The sequence below is a fragment of the Amblyomma americanum genome, chromosome 11, assembly GCF_052857255.1.
Source record: "Amblyomma americanum isolate KBUSLIRL-KWMA chromosome 11, ASM5285725v1, whole genome shotgun sequence".
NCBI classification, from domain to species: domain Eukaryota; kingdom Metazoa; phylum Arthropoda; class Arachnida; order Ixodida; family Ixodidae; genus Amblyomma; species Amblyomma americanum.
In genome coordinates this window covers 124,532,542-124,548,898 of record NC_135507.1, presented here as the reverse complement: position 1 = coordinate 124,548,898, position 16,357 = coordinate 124,532,542, and the positions used below count along the sequence as shown (strand labels likewise).

The 16,357-nt window shown below is 48.2% G+C and overlaps 1 pseudogene; it reads right to left on the bottom strand.

Moving 5' to 3' along the window:
• Window positions 1–378: 378 nt before the first annotated feature.
• Window positions 379–16,168, bottom strand: LOC144109881 (piwi-like protein 1; annotated as a pseudogene).
• Window positions 16,169–16,357: the final 189 nt, after the last annotated feature.

Sequence of the window (16,357 nt, the reverse complement as noted above, 5' to 3'; positions counted from 1 at the left end):
AAGCCAATATGTAAAGACAACACAACAAAACAAACAAAAAAGTTGCTTCAAGAACTTTTGAAAGCAAACCAACTGACAGCATTTACAGACAAAAAGTTCCAATACGAATTCAAAGCAAACCAACATGTAAAGACAATACAAAAAACAAAAAAGTTGCTAACAACTTTGGAAAGCAAACCAACTACTGACAAGAAAAGGCACCCAATGAAGGAAAAAAGAAAAGCAAGAAATTATAAAGTAAAGCATCGGTAGAAACAAAAGTGTTCCCCAATTTTTTTTACATAAAAAATGTTGAACTAAATGGAAACAAAAATAAAGCAGATCTAATTTAAGCACAATGCCTTACTCACCATTTCCAGAGAAAAAAACAGAGGGCTTTCAGTCACCATAATACTTCACAGAGGTTCCAAGATGAATCTTGAAAAAAGTAAAACAGGGAATCAAATTCCACAAAACATATCGAATTCATTGCTCTTCTAAGGTAAAGCGGAAGCAAATGTGCCATGTAGTACAAATGAACTTCGAATCAGTGACATTTGCTGCCACGCAGCAGCTCCTACAGCGAAGGCCTGAGGCATGAACCTTTCCACAAACAATCATCAGACAAGCCCTTCACATCGCCAGTGAGTTCTCACCTGAAAAAGAAACCCTTACTACACAGCAATGCTAAAGCCTGAACCCCTCCCTGCTTCAATTAGACGGCGGCGCTTCGTTCATGAACTGCCATGGCAATATGCGGTGGTCGATCACACACACCTGCTTAGTCTCTTTCCGTACTCCTTAGATGGTGTGCGCAGGTGTGCACAAGAGGGCAGAGGGCGCAAACCTCCCTTCCCACCTTCCTCACACCGGCGAACGTCGGTGAAGCCCGAACGCCAGAGTTTAGAGGTAGGTAATATAGGGTAGAGGAGAGGCGCGGGTTGTGCTCCGCGTGCATCGGCTGGCCGCCGAGGAAGGCGAGCTTGTGGGCGTACTGGCACTGGGCCGGCCCGCGGATGGTGAAGTACAGGTGGGTCAGCTTGTAGGCCAGGAGCTGCATGTGGTCCGGCTTGAGGCCCGTCGTGGCGTAGATGACGTTGTAGTGGGACGGGGCCACGGTGCCCTGGCGCACGCTCTGCGACGCCAGGAAGAAGTCGTAGCGCTCGGGGCGCGTCACCTCGCTGTCGACCACGGTGCCCGGCGGTGGGTTGGGCACGTTCTCACGGTTCGACAAGAAGGAGCGCGTGGAGATGTGCATGGTCACCACCACGAAGGCCAGCTTGTGCTGCACGCCCGGGAAGAGCGCTTGCAGCGAGGCCACGATCTGATCGATCTCCCACTGCTTCACCTGCGCCGCGCACGCCTGAGACACGCTTCAGTCGCGCCCACTGCCGCCACCAGCATCACCTGCCAGTGCACTTCTGCTGACTGCAGAGGGCATTGGAAGTTACCAAAAAGTCAGTGGACGGTTGGTGGCTCAAAAACAGAGAGGTGACATAAGGTTAAAAGCCCAGGGCTGAAAAGTTCGTTAGTTATATTGATTTTAATGGCGCAAAAGCAACTATGGCTATGATGCGCCAAACACAAGGTTAGGTTTTTGTTAAATGTTAAACTTTTTATAACTAGAGTTTGTTTAAAACATTGGCTTCATTAAGAAACTTAAAAATACTTGAAAGATCAACCAGTGCTTGATCACCTAAAAGCAACTTGGGCTGCAATGGGATGTATTCATTGTAGAGTGTTGTAAAATATTTTTTTCTCGGTTGTTCCAGTTTTGTACATGAAATTAAAATGTGGTTTACAGTGAGTACCTCGCCGCACATTTCGCAGAGAGGTCTGTCTTGTTTTGTCAGTAAGAAGTTGTGTGTAAGGTGTGTGTGCCCAATGCGTAGCCGACATAAAATAACTTCAGTGAAACGTTCTTGAAGTCTACATGATTTCCATTCTCCTAAAACGGGTTTTATAGAATGCAGTTTGTTGTTTGCCTGTTCTTCCCATGCAGCCTGCCACTTAATTCTGAGTTTACTGTGCACTAATTTCAAAAAATCCCTGTGTGGTATGTTATCTTGTTTTATTTGATCAATTCGAGCTTGTGCTGCGCATGCATCTGCTCTCTCATTACCGACAATTCCAACATGGCTGGGCACCCAGCAGAATATAATGTTATGTTTTTGTTTTTTTATTTTAATTATGTTATGTATGATGTTTCCTATAATGGGTTCAGCAGCGTTTCTACAGTGCAGCGCTCTGAGCATACTCAGTGAATCGGTGTAAATGACGCTATTTTTAATGTTTTCTTTTACTATTTGGTCTACGGCTACAAAGACTGCATAACTCTCGGCAGTAAAAACCGATGCATACTGTGGCAGTCGTATCATTTTTTCATTTTTTCCTTGAATTACTGCACTTCCAACATGACTTTCTCTTTTTGACCCATCAGTGTAAAATTCAGTGAAGGTGTCATATTTTTCTTGCAGTTCAAAAAATTCTTGTAATATGAGCTGATGTGGCATTTCCTTTTTATGTAAGTGTGTCAGTGTGAAGTTGCACACTGAAGGCAGGCTGTACCATGGTGGTAAATTTTCATATTTTTGTGCAATATTCGGCAGGGCATCCAGTACTCCTAGCTCTTCACATTTATCTTCAAAGCGCATTATTAGTGGCCGGATGGATTGTGGTTTATTGTTGAATAATCTTTTGGATGGGCACTTGGTAACAATGGGATGGCAGAGATGTTTAGGAAGAGAACGGGTTTTTAGGACGTATGCGCATGTCAGCGTGACTCTTCTATCCTCTAGTGCAGGCTCATTAGCTTCAATGTAAAGACTGTTTACCGGAGATGTTCTATATGCTCCAGTTGATAGTCGCAGACCAAGATTATGAACAGGGTCCAGTCGTTTCAAGTAGGATGCTCTTGCTGAACCGTATACTATGCACCCATAGTCCAGCTTGGAGCGTACCAGAGAGCGATAGATGTGTAATAGGCATGTTCTATCGGACCCCCACCGTTTTCGCGAGAGCACCTTTAATACATTGAGGGCTTGGGATGCTTTCTTTTTAAGGTTGTTAATGTGTGGTAGAAATGTAAGATTCTTGTCAAAAGTGAGTCCTAAATATTTATGTCCTGGTTTAATTGGTAGTGTGGCTTGATTCAAGTATAGGTTGGGATTCAATTGTAGGCCTCGTCGCAATGAGAACAGAACAGCTACCGTTTTTTGAGGAGAGAACTTGAACCCATTTATCTCTGCCCAAGCAGCCAGTTTATTTAGTGTGATTTGTATTTGTCTCTCGCAGGACGATATGCTGGAGGAAGTGCATGCTATCTGTAGGTCATCTACATAAACCGAATACATTATGGACTTGGGTATTACTTTGGATAACGAATTCATTTTTACTACGAAGAGTGTCGTGCTTAGAATGAAACCTTGGGGTACGCCATTCTCTTGGGTGAAAGGCATGGAGAGAGTTGTTCCTAGGCGGACCCTAAATGTGCGGTTAGCCAGGAAGTCGTTCAAGCAGTTCAGCATCCTGCCTCGGATACCTAGCTCTGCTAGGTCGCGGAGGATGCCGAACTTCCACGTGGTATCGTATGCCTTCTCCATGTCGAAGAAGACCCCGATACACTGCTGCTTGTGGATGAACGCCTCCCGTATGGTGTTCTCTAGGCGGACAAGATGATCGGTGGTTGAGCATGCTTTTCTGAATCCACATTGATGTACATCTAATAGTTGCCGAGATTCGAGTACAAAGGTGAGTCTAATATTTATTACACTTTCAAAAGATTTAGCAATGCAGATGGTGAGGGCTATTGGTCTGTAATTGTCAGGACTTGTTGGTGGTTTTCCGGGTTTCAGAAAAGGTACTATTACTGCTTTCTTCCACTCCTCAGGTATTCTGCCAGTCATACATATTTTATTGAAGAATTTTAACAGTGCCTGTACGGCAGTATCAGAGAGATGGGCAAGCATATTGTAATGCACATTGTCTGGGCCTGGTGCTGTCTTTTTACCGGAAGATAATACCCTATTTAATTCCTGGAGCGTAATGGGCTGGTTGTAGTCTTCCTGCATGCCTGCTCCGAATGGAAGTTTTTGTTTTTCAGCTATAGCTTTGTGTTTCTGGAATGTGTTTGTGTAGTGGGATGACCTTGAGACTTCAGCAAAGTGCTCGCCCAATAAATTGGCCTGTTCTTCCAACGATGTTTGTGTACCGGGTGTTGTCAAAAGCGGAAGTGTGAAGGAAGTATGGTCACCAGTGAATTTACAAACTTTGTCCCACATTTTCTTTGATGGTATTGAACTATTTATAGAGGACACATATTTCTGCCAGGAGGTTTTCTCAGCATTCCTGCGCACGTACCGCGCTCTCGCCTTGGCCCTGTTAAAAGTGAGTAAGTTCTCTGCAGTGGGGTACCGACGCAGGGTGCCCCATGCTTTATTTTGCTGTTTTTTTGCAAATGTACATTCTTGTGTCCACCATACTTTGTGTTTCTTCTGTACGAGTCATGTTTTTTTGTGGTATAGCGAGTGTTGCAGCAGATATTATGCATGTAGTAAACCTGTCATTAATTTCATCTATGCTGAGGTCTTCAGAAAATTCTTTATCTAGAGTGGCACGCTCTGTAAAAAGTGACCAGTCGGCGAGGTGAAATTTCCAGCGCCGTGGTCTTGTAGGGATGACTGGAGTGGAAGACGAGAGCCTGATGACAGTGGGTAGGTGATCACTTCCCAGAGGATCATTTAAAACATCCCATTTAAAATCGTTAAAAAGAGACGGTGATGTGAAAGCTAAATCAAGGAAGCTCATTTTTGCTGAGCTTGGGCAACAATATGTGGCCTTTCCTGTTTTTAGAAGACAGACATTATTCGAGAGGAGAAAATCTTCGATTATTTTGCCCCTAGAGTCACAGCGTTCGCTTCCCCAAAACGGGGAGTGAGCGTTAAAATCGCCAACTACCAGATATGGCCCCAGGGCTGAAAACGCAGAATTGTGAGACCAATTTATAGCACAGTTAAATAAAAAAAACTTATGAGATCACTATGGCACGCGCACTGGAGGATTGCGTAAGTATTGACGCCTCCTTGCCCCTCTTTGCCCCCCTTTGCCTAAATTAGGTTCCATCATTGACCATTTTGAGTTTATAAAGTTGGCGCCACGCTTCGTTTTTACATTTGGCGCCACGGTTCGCTACGTCTACACTTCCGGTTTTTCAGATTTGGCACAAAGCTTTAGCTCCACCAATTCCCGGTGTTTTAAAATTCTGCGCCATTAGTGTTGGGCCCCGACCACTTTTGGGACATTTTTGGCTCTAATTAATTACTACCCCCAAAAACACCTCATGATTTCTCCTGCGATATTTTTAGCTGCTGAATCTAATGCAAACATTGTTTTTCTTATAACTCAATTCGGTCGAACATTATCGTGATGACAAGCTCCTAATGACACAAAACCGCAAAAAATGTCATGCAATGTGTACGCATTAATAAAAAAACTGAGCCGGGGCCAATTGCGCATGCGCTACCCAGGGCTCCAGGCAGCGGCGTGTAGTAACCAGGAGCTTCACCAGGAGCTTTCACCCAAGCCCCAGTGGCAACCACGCTGGTGTATATTGATGGAACGGGGAGGAAGCCCGCGCGCAAGTCTAATCTGCTTATCGCCACTTCTTCGGGCTTCCAACACCGAATTTTCATGTTTCACATCATCATACAGCCCCCGTCACCTCATGTGGAAACCACGAAAAAAATATTATGCTAAAACTTTCCATTACCGCACTGTAATACCGCGAGCCTGGTCCCGAGCAAGACGTGCATGCCTGTCACATACTTTCTAGCCGTGCTTTCCTCATGGAAGATCGATCGCCCACGCAGGTGCCGTCTGCAAAGTTTCCAATACCCGAACATTTTCTCATGCTATTCGGAACTCCCGGGAATCAAATCAGTGCGTACGTAGATGGCAGATGCTCAGACCTCGTCTCTTGATTCGTAATCATATTCTATTAGTCCGAAATTCAGCCTTACTTGCGATAAAAAGTTACCGTTCTTGGAAGAAAATTTAAGTTTAATTTGGAATAAAAGCTTTCTGTATTCTCTCCAATGCTTCGGGAAAACGTTATGCGTGGTCCACTACTGCAGCTTCCTGCGGGATCACACTTCCAACACAAAGTCCGCATCATCTCCAGCGGACACGAAATGTAAAAATACCTGCCTAGTCTGCAATGTAAACGACACTTAAAGAACAGCTTGTACAGATCGATAAGCCAAGGGTGGTCTAAATTATCCCCGTGCCCTCCACTACACCATATCTCGCAGCTTTGATGCAGCTTTGATACGCTCAGTGCCAAACGTTTTTAGGCGATTGAGTATACATCTCGTTTGGTTCGAAAAGCTGTCGTCGTATTCGGCACCGCGTGTCGGGAATAATCGGGGGCTGCGTAACACAAAACTTATCACGCCAACCGTTTTCCGTAGAATGTTGCGGAAGTGTCCTACGATTCAGCGTTTCGCGAGCATAAAATTAACTAGCCAGTTCGAGCCTAGCTCACGGCAGCGATTCTAACCGACGACCTAGAGTCGGGGCTGCTTAAAAAATGCCATCACAGCAAGTTTTGGTTCTTATGACTGATGATTGACTGGTGTGTGATAGGCTCTGACGAATTAATGAAATCACTGTAATTAATTGAATAACTGATATAATAAATAAATAAAATATAGAAAAAGGGGTGTGCAGAGATTTTAAAATCGTGAGACTGAAAAGCAAATGCTTGACTAGGCTAATTAAGAAAATTTGGAGGGTGTAATAGATCAATTTTTTTATTTTAAAACAAAAAAGAAACATGCGTTCAAAGGTGTCAAATTGCTCAGAATGGAAAGCCTAAACGCTACGATATCGCGTTATACCCTTTCGGCGAACCGTAAGTGTTCTCTCTAATTTTTTTATTGTGATAGCATTAAAAACGGCATAAAGGCGAAAGCTCTCCCACAGTATCTACGTGAAGCATCGACCTTAAGGGGACTTATCTCTCTCCACCCTCCAGCTGTCAACTGTCCTCTCGTCGCGTAAATCTAGCGACCAGAAGTACGTGGCGTGGCGTAGCCTGTCCAGGGAGTCATCAATGAGTAGCAGAGGATAAACGTCTTTTTTGGTTACTTTGTTTAGACGGCCGTAATCAGCACAAAACCGTAGGGTTCCATCTTTCTTTGCCGCTAGAACCACAGGCGATGCCCACGGGCTCGTCGACGGCTGTGTCACGTCGTCTTGGAGCATTTCTTGAGCTTGTGGGCCAATGGCATCACGTTCCTTCGAAGAGATCCGATAAGGCGGCTGGCATAACGGTCGCTGATTTGAATCAACTGTAATGCGGTGTTTTGTGAGCGGGGTCTGCCTAACCTTGGAGGACGAGGCAAAATAGTTGTGGAAAGATTCGATAGTGCTCTCCAGACAGCGTTCCTGATTAGACGGCAGGTTCGGGTTCACGTCGGTTTTGATGGGAGTGGTCGGTGCCTCCACTGATGCCGTGATTTCGGACAATGCGTGCGTTCCCGCGAATTCACTAAGTTCTTCGAAATAGGCAATAGCTGTTTTGCCGGGCGAACACTGAGGTTCAGAATCGAAATTGGTCACCAGAAGTTCGGTTCGCCCACTGCTTAATTCAATAATTCCGCAAGCTACACAGACTTGCCGACACCGGAGCAGAGAGATGTTGGTTTCAGCGATGCCACGAGTGCTGGGGCTCTTATCGCACTCTGTGGTGACAAACATGCTCGCTCTTGACGGGATCAATATGTGGTCTTCACAGACGCATAACTTAGCCCTGCGTGGCTCGGTATCGTTGTCGACAGAACCTTGGGTGGAAAACGACACGATTAGCTCCTGAAGGTTGATAATGGCACCGTACTCGTGAAGGAAACCCAAACCGAGTATGAGGTCCTTGGAGCACTCGGGTAACATAGCAAAGCAACCAGGGAAAGTAACACCGCGGATCTGGATTCGCGAAGTGCAGACACCGCTCGAAGTTACCACATGGCCACCAGCTGTCCGGATCTGCGGCCCAGACCAAGAGGCCAGAACCTTCCTCAGGGCCATGGCTAACTGTCTGCTCATTACAGAACGATCGGCGCCGATATCCACGAGTGCGGTAACGTCGTGGTTGTCGGCGGATACCAGAATTTCGGCGGAAACCAGTCGGTCGCAGCGCGTCGCCGAGGTCGTCGGGTCAGGTCGTCGTCGGTGGGAGGGTCACGTCAAATCGTCGGGTCGAGGCTCTTGACTCGGTCCAGTAGCGGCAGCCCTACCCCCGGAGAACGCCGTCTTCAGTTTTCCCGACGTGGGAAGGTACCTCTGAAATGACCAGAGGACGACGGGCGGCCGGGCGAAGAGAACCGCCTTGGGATGGCGATCGGGACTGGCCTCGCTGCAAGGTCGAGGACTGCACGTTATCAGCCAGGTACAGCTCGATATCCCTTAGTCGTTTACCGTAGCGCGGTCGAGGAAACCCCCTTAAACCTATTCTGCGGTAGGAGGAGTGGCGGAGGATGTGGCCGGGCTCCACGCAGTGGTAACAGAGCGGTCGATTGTTTGGCGTACGCCACACGTGCACTTTGTCATGGGGGGGGCCTGGACTCCTGCGGCACGGAGAGTACTGTTGCGATTGGGTACTGCGCAGAGCTGGCACAGGAGCGACGGGGGAAAAGGCTCGCATCGCTGGCCCGGGACTACGTAGCGCGTCGCTGTACGTCATAACGGAGGGCGCCGGATGTGGAGCTGAGGTTGGCTGCACAACTCGTTGGATTTCTTCACGGACCACGTCCGTTGCGGCAGTGACGCTGACCTGTGGAGCTTCAAAGCGAACCTTCGCCAGTTCCTTGCTCACAAGACTCTTTACAAGCTCCCGAAGCTCCTCGGCGGGTAGCGACGTAAGCGTGCACTGGGAAGCGGCTGCTACAGTAGCCTGACGTTCGTAGTGCGAGCTTCGTTCCTGCAGAGAGCGCTCGATACCCGTTGCCTCCTTGGTGAAGTCGGACACTGTTCGTGGCGGGTCACGGACCAGTCCGGCCAACAGCTGCTCTTTTACTCCGCGCATTAAGTGGCGTACCTCTTGGCTTCGGGCATAGCAGGGTCGGTCCGGTTAACACAGTCGCGTCATGTCCTCTATGAACATCGCGACACTCTCGTTCGGCTCCTGTGACCTCGAGTGCAGGGCGATTTCAGCTTTCTTTTTTCTTTCGCTGCTAATAAGTGTCGCTAGCAGCTCTCGACGAAAAGCCTCCAAGGTGGCAAAGGAAGTTTCGTGGTTCTCAAACCACGTTTTGGCCGTGTCCTGCAGCGCATAGTAGACGTTGCGCAATTTGCGCTCGCCGCCCCTCTCATTGAAACCCGCCACTCGGTCGGAGCTCGCCAACCATTCTTCAACGTCCCCGAACCTGTCCCCGTAGAACGGTGGCGGCGACCGAGGTGCGTGAAGGACGAATGGTGGGGCATTCACGGAATGATGAGTTGTCTGGCTAGCCGCGGTGGATATGACCCTTACAGGCACTGTCAGTTGGCCGAACTCTGATTGTAGGCCTCGCAGACGGCGGCTCACCTTGTGGACGGGTGTTGAGTCCACGCGCGGAGAACAGGCGTCAAGAGTGCCCTCGTAGTCAGAGTACATGGGACGCTACCCAGCGGCTCCACCAAATATGTCACCGATAAACGGCCGAAGCATACAGACGAGGTTTAACTAGACGTGCTGGGCGAGAAAGACAGCACGGCGCTCGAGCGAAGAAATGACAATCCTCTATAGCCCCTCAAGTGCGCAAGGCAACAGTTCGGCCGCTGTATGGCGCAACTGAATGGATTGGTATTGTGGCAATAGGCTCCCAAAGAACAATTTGTGTGAAAGTTAGGCTTTCTGCATCTATTGCTTCTCGCAGAGCTCAGCAATAGCCACCTGGGTCTCAAAGGCCCACCGGTGACTGTGTTTGAAATGGCCACCGTGCAGTGTGGAGGCATATCGTATAACCGGTCCCCCACTGCGCCGGCAGTGGTATGAGGACTCGCCGCAACCTCACACATTTTGCATAGTTGCATAGAAAAGAACTGAAGTTGGTTGGGCAGTGGAAGACAATGGACTCAAAATTGCAATAGAATCATACTTAGAATAAAATGAAAAACGAATAGACTGGTGAGGTAAAGAGGAATGCGGTCATATTTCTTCTGCATCAATTGAACTGATCGCTGTATATTTTTTTTTGTCTTAACAGCTACAAAATACTCTACAGCAGACATTTATCAAGAGTTCGCAGTTTGGAGGGACAAATTGAGTAAGTTTTTTCTGTCTCGCCAGGACGTTTTAACACCCGAAAAATACTTGCCGAGATGCATTGAGACTTCGCGCCCATGTATCTGTTACGAGTGGGGACGAACGCTTCAAAACAGGTCAGAAAGATCTTTAGACAAATTCTTGCTGCATCCTTGAGTGTCCCGTCCATGGAGGCGGGAAAGAGAAGATGATGCAACGCCTGTACCATCCATGCCATGCAGTTTTCGAGGCCACGCGGTGCCACATACCAGGGCATAATCACGTCTTCGAAATTCGATTTTTCCAATAGCCGCGAAGAGAAGGCGGGTGTGCCTCTCGACTCCTATATGATCAAAACTCTAAGAACTGACCTCCCCTGCCAAAAACTCTTGCTGAAAGGAATAGATTCTCGATGTATTTCTTCCGACAGTTAACAGAAACTGTATTGGAATTTTTTTAGGGGATGGCATTAGCATCGGCCAGCTACGTGTCTCTCATTGAAACTATATGAATAACCACAATAGTTATGTAGCAAGCGATTACAAGTTAGCTAAGCAGCATACCTGTAAACGTGATTCGATTTTATTTGGATGTTTATGGTTAATTATTTATGTGTGTTTGACGTCTCAAAGCGAATTAGGCTATGAGGGACGCAGTACTGAAGGGCTCCTGATATTTCAGATGTTCGCCACTACTTCCGTTACAGCGCAAAATGCCTGCACTACGCACCTGCACTGCATTATCTGCACCTACATTATCTGATTTTATTTACACAATACTGCAGAGCTCAAATGGTGTCGGCAGGATAAAGAAATTTGAACTAGAAAGAACTACACATAAATAACAGCGCGACGGACGGGGCAATCAGGAAGAGACACAAACACTTTCGCTGACTATAAAATGGAAGAAAATTTTATTTCATTGACGCAATTTATACTCTAGGGTCATGTCCACAGCATAAAAAAATAAAAACTTTAAAAACCAGCAGCAAGATACTCCCGCGTTCTTTGAAACGATGACTCACGTCGTGCACATATGGGATCGCAACAGTTTTTTCACGTTCCTCTTATTCCTGTGTCGTCGTGGCTGCCAGGTGGAAATCTTTCAAAATTTTGTAGCAATCACTACAAAGAACAGCGTCCGGGAATCCGGCGAGGCGCAACCTTTGCAGTTGGTTCTTAAAGCTTTGTTCGCTACGATGCAGTCATGACCTATTGAGGGTGCTTATCAAGGCTCTTGTTACTATCTATTTATAAAACTCTCTTTCCTTGCCAGCAGTGCCCGACCCTTTCCTGGTGAGAAAAAACCTGAGGATGTTTCAAGTAGCTCGAATAACAGTGCCCGCAAAGCGCGAACATTTTCTCGGTCGACTTGAACAACTTATACTGCTCTCTCCCGCACGAGTTGTTGTGAGAGGCGGTAAAGGAAAGAATCGAAACAATGGGAACCGTTAGGTTTCAAACTGCCTGTGACATTACATGTGCGAGTTTCCTTAAGTCCTGGGGTTTTATCTGCGCTCAACCTTCATAACCTTTAAAATATACTTTACATCCAGAAAAAAGGAGTATGTATAGTATTATGCGTGGCGCCGCTTCTCAGCGATCTGCTACTTGGCCTCTCTGACAGAAAACTGAAAACAGCCCTCGAAAACAGCAGCTCGCTCAACGTGTTCCGCTATGTTGACAATTTTCTGAACGTCTACAAGGCCTCTACCTTGGGACCCCAGAGTGATGTAGGGGAACTTTTCAAGATCTTCGAAGATACTTTTAAAGATTTCACTCTGACGAAGGAATTACCGCAAGACAACCCTGTGCAACTCCTGTTTCTGGCCTTGTGCGTGTTCGTTTACCCAGAGCACATCTGTTGGTGCTACTCCCCGCGCTCAAAGAAAGGTTTCATCGCTTACAGTACGGCTCAGCCGAAACTAGTAAAAAGAGCAGTATCAACAAGCGCCTTGAAATGCACCCTAATAGGTTATGTCTACATCGCAGCGAAGAAAGCTTCAAGAACCAATTACAAGGGCTGCGCATCGCAGGATTCCCGGATGCTGTTCATTGTAGTCTTAGCTACAAAATTTTGAAATATTTCCACCGGGCAGCCACGACGACACAGGAACAAGAGGAACGTGAAAGAACTGTTGTGATCCCGTATGTGCATGGCGTGAGTCATCCTATGAAGAAAGCTTTGGGGCGGTCCTACGTAAGGGTGGTTATTTACTGCACCTTGACAAACTAGAAAAGCTTTACAAAAACCTCAATCGAAAAGAGAAGTCCCCGAAACAGTGCGAAGGGAAACACGAAAGGCCTTTCACCGAATGTAAAAAAAAAGAAGTGGTCTACGATGTCCCTTTGTCCTGTAGATCAACCAACATAGAACAGACTGGTCGTTTAAATGACAGGCTGCGAGTACATAGCAGACATATCAAAAACAGCACGAGGAAGAATCTGCCTGAACACGTGGCCACCTGCAAGTGCACTGCAATTCTTGACAAAAGCAAAGTACTCAGGAGATACAAGGAACAGCTTTCGCACGAATTATTCGAAGCGCATGTTATCCATAAAAACCAGTGAAGCGCGTGAGCACACCTTCTATCACTTTGAAAAGAAAAGTGATTAGTTTCCTTGATTGCTACGAACGCGGGAGAATCTTGGTGCTTTGTGTTAAAGTTTTTGTTTTTATTCTGTGGGCGTGACACTGGAGTATAAATTTCGTCAGTGCAATAGAATTTTCTTTCACTTCTAGTCAGCGCTCGTGTTTGTCTCTTCCTTATCGTCCTGTCTGTCATGATACAACTGGCCCCGATAATTCCGCTCTTGTAGAATGAACTAGTATTCGCAAAGCCAATAAATTGTAACAGTTCAATGGCCACAGAACTAAAGTTGTAGAGAACACTTAACCTCCACCCTAACGGCATAACGTGACAGCATAATAGGTTGATTCCCGTATATGCAGAAGGTCATTCGCTACAATCATAGAACCATGCGAGTCCTCATACCCCTCCTAGCGCAGTGGTACAGTGGTGCAGCGATTAAGCGATGCGCCACTGGCCTTCGATAGCAGGTGCTCCCAGCGGTGGGCCTTGTGCGGCCCAGGTTGCTCTTTTCAAGCGACCAATCATTAATTTAAACTGCCACGGCGGGCAGCTCGCTTCCTATCCGCTGGGCATGTTATGACGACGTCGCAATGTCATGTGGCGTATGCTGCCCACCTGCCTCCTGCACTATGAACAGAAAGGAGTAAAAAGTGGAGTAAGCTGTCCTCAAGCGCACACCCTCTTATGAAAGGCGGTGCGCTAGAGGACAGCTTACTCTTTTTCTACTGCCATGCAAGCGTATTCGTGTTTGGGGAGAAGGTTGGTCTCTGTGCGCAACCAGCTGTCATATCCATGCTCGTGACTTTTCGCTCACAACGCCCACAACGCTAAGTTTTCTGAGTGAAAAGTTGCCTTGCTCACCTGGGGGATCTCTCCGTCGGACACCCCGTCGCGGAAGAAGATGGTGCGGTTGGGCGAGGTGCCGTCGTTTCACTGCGAGTACTTGAGCCGCGCTTCAAGCAGCAGCGAGGCGTGCGAGCTGCCCAGCTCCTGTTGGGTGGCGTGGAAGGTGACGCGCGAGTACCAGCGCGTCAGGCTCTTGTTCATGCTGGCCACGGAGGCGCTCGCAGAGCGATGGGGTGAGCTCGAGTCGCGATAGGTGTCGCAGCCGATCACCATGGTGCTTACCAGCGGGATTTTCAGGCACCAGGCCTCGCCACCCAGCTTGCAGTTCAGCTGCACCGCCACCTTGGTGGCCACCGAGCTGATGTTCTTGCGGTTGCCGATGGTGCGGGCGAAGATCACATGGAACGCGTACCGAAAACAATGAGGGCATTCGTCACCATTCCGCACCGTACTGCGTTAGCCATAACACTGATTTCTCCAGTCTACTTTTTTCATATGCCGATATAGCTACTTGCTACGTTAACATTTACATACACGTCTATCAACTTTCACACCTAGACAGCCCTCACATCGCTCTTGACGTAAGTGTTCAAAGCGCAGGGAAAAGAACCAACAGCTAATATTGACAGTAATATACATTGCAGCATGACCAACCAGACATGGATGCGCCTGGCCAGAGACTTGCTCGGAGCTCAGCATGTCAAATGAAGTGATTATTCTTTTTGTGCACAGTGTTCTGGCCAGTTATGAACAACTGGAGACTCCAATTATACAAATTAAATCAACTGAAGAATAACTGAAATGAGGTAATTCAAAACTATTTGAGTCCTGAAAAGCACACCACATCACACTATACCACACCATTCCCTATTTTTGCACTAAAACGGCCAAAGGAACACTCACTTCAACTGATTCCAATTGTGTTTCACGGAAGCTGAACTCAGCGCTTCATAATAAAGATAATAATAATGCTTGTTTGCATCAAATACAATATACAGGATGCTGGAGGTATGTAGAAAAAGCTATCATGAAGACCACTCGACGAAGCCGCAGGCCCCCTGTACAATGGTCATCTTACAGCATCGCAGAAACAGGCTCCAGAGAAGTCTTAAAAGTAAATTCAGAGTTTTTACTGAATCTCGCTACCCGCTTCGGGCGACAAAGAACAGTAGCCTCGACCAACTTGCCTCTGGAGGCCGAGGTCGACGCAGACCTTCTTGATGATGTCGTAGCGGTCCTAGCGGTTGTTGGGAAGCACGATCAAAGCCACCTGAATATTGCCCCCCCCCCCCCCCCCCCCTGGCAAGATGGTGCAGAGCTCCCACGAAGCCGGAGGGCCGGTCGTCGTCCAGCAGCACCAGGCGCGGATCCCGATCTTGACGCCCATGGGCGGGCACACGGATATCAGGGTGCGCACGAACTCCGTCACATTGGCCTCCTCGCGTCGGTGGCAGAGGATGATCCACGACTCGACGGCGACGGCTACGTACAGCCGCCGGTCGCGCGTCTCGCGCGAGAAGTCGGCCGTGGCCGCGCTGTAGCGGTACGCGTTGCTGCCCTGCATCACCTTCTCGGGCGGCAGCGCGCGGGCGTCGATTCTGACGAGCGAGTCATTTAACCGGAGACCCCAGCTGTCCATATCGTTGTGGAAAGCTGAACACAGCGCTTCATAATAAAGATAATAATAACGCGTGTTTGCATCAAATACAATATACAGGATGCTGGAGGTATGCAGAAAAAGCTATCATGAAGACCACTTGACGAAGCCGCAGGACCCCTGTACAATGGTCATCTTACAGCATCGCCGAAACAGGCTCCAGAGAAGTCTTAAAAGTATATTCAGAGTTTTTACAGGATCTCGCTACCCGCTTCGGGCGACAAAGAACAGTAGCCTCGGCCAACCTGCCTCTGGAGGCCGAGGTCGACGCAGACCTTCTTGATGATGTCGTAGCGGTCCTAGCGGTTGTTGGGAAGCACGATCAAAGCCAACTGAATATTGCCCCCTCTGGCAAGATCGTGCAGAGCTCCCACGAAGCCGGAGGGCCGGTCGTCGTCCAGCAGCACCAGGCGCGGATCCCGATCTTGACGCCCATGGACGGGCACACGGATATCAGGGTGAGCACGAACTCCGTCACATTGGCGTCCTTGCGTCGGTGGCAGAGGATGATCCACGACTCGACGGCGACGGCCACGTGCAGCGGCCGGTCGCGCGTCTCGCGCGAGAAGTCGGCCGTGGCCGCGCTGTAGCGGTACGCGTTGCTGCCCTGCATCACCTTCTCGGGCGGCAGCACGCGGGCGTCGATTCTGACGAGCGAGTCATTTAACCGGAGACCCCAGCTGTCCATATCGTTGTGGATAGCCTCGTTGTTGTTGATGAGCGCCATGAACTCGAGCAGGTTCCACATCCATTTGGAATGCTCCACGCGGGTGTGCTGAGCCAGGCCCCGCATCACGGACACGTTGTCCCGCATGTGCGAGGGAATTAGGGGTCCGTTAGACAGCAACTGTGGTTTGTGGTCTATGGCCACAAACCACAGTTATGAGGTTATGAGGGACAAACTCAGGTTATGAGTTACGCCTTAGTGGAGGGTCTTCGCATAATTACAACCACCTGGAGTTCTATATCGTGCACTGACCATGCACGGTACGCGAGCCTCCAC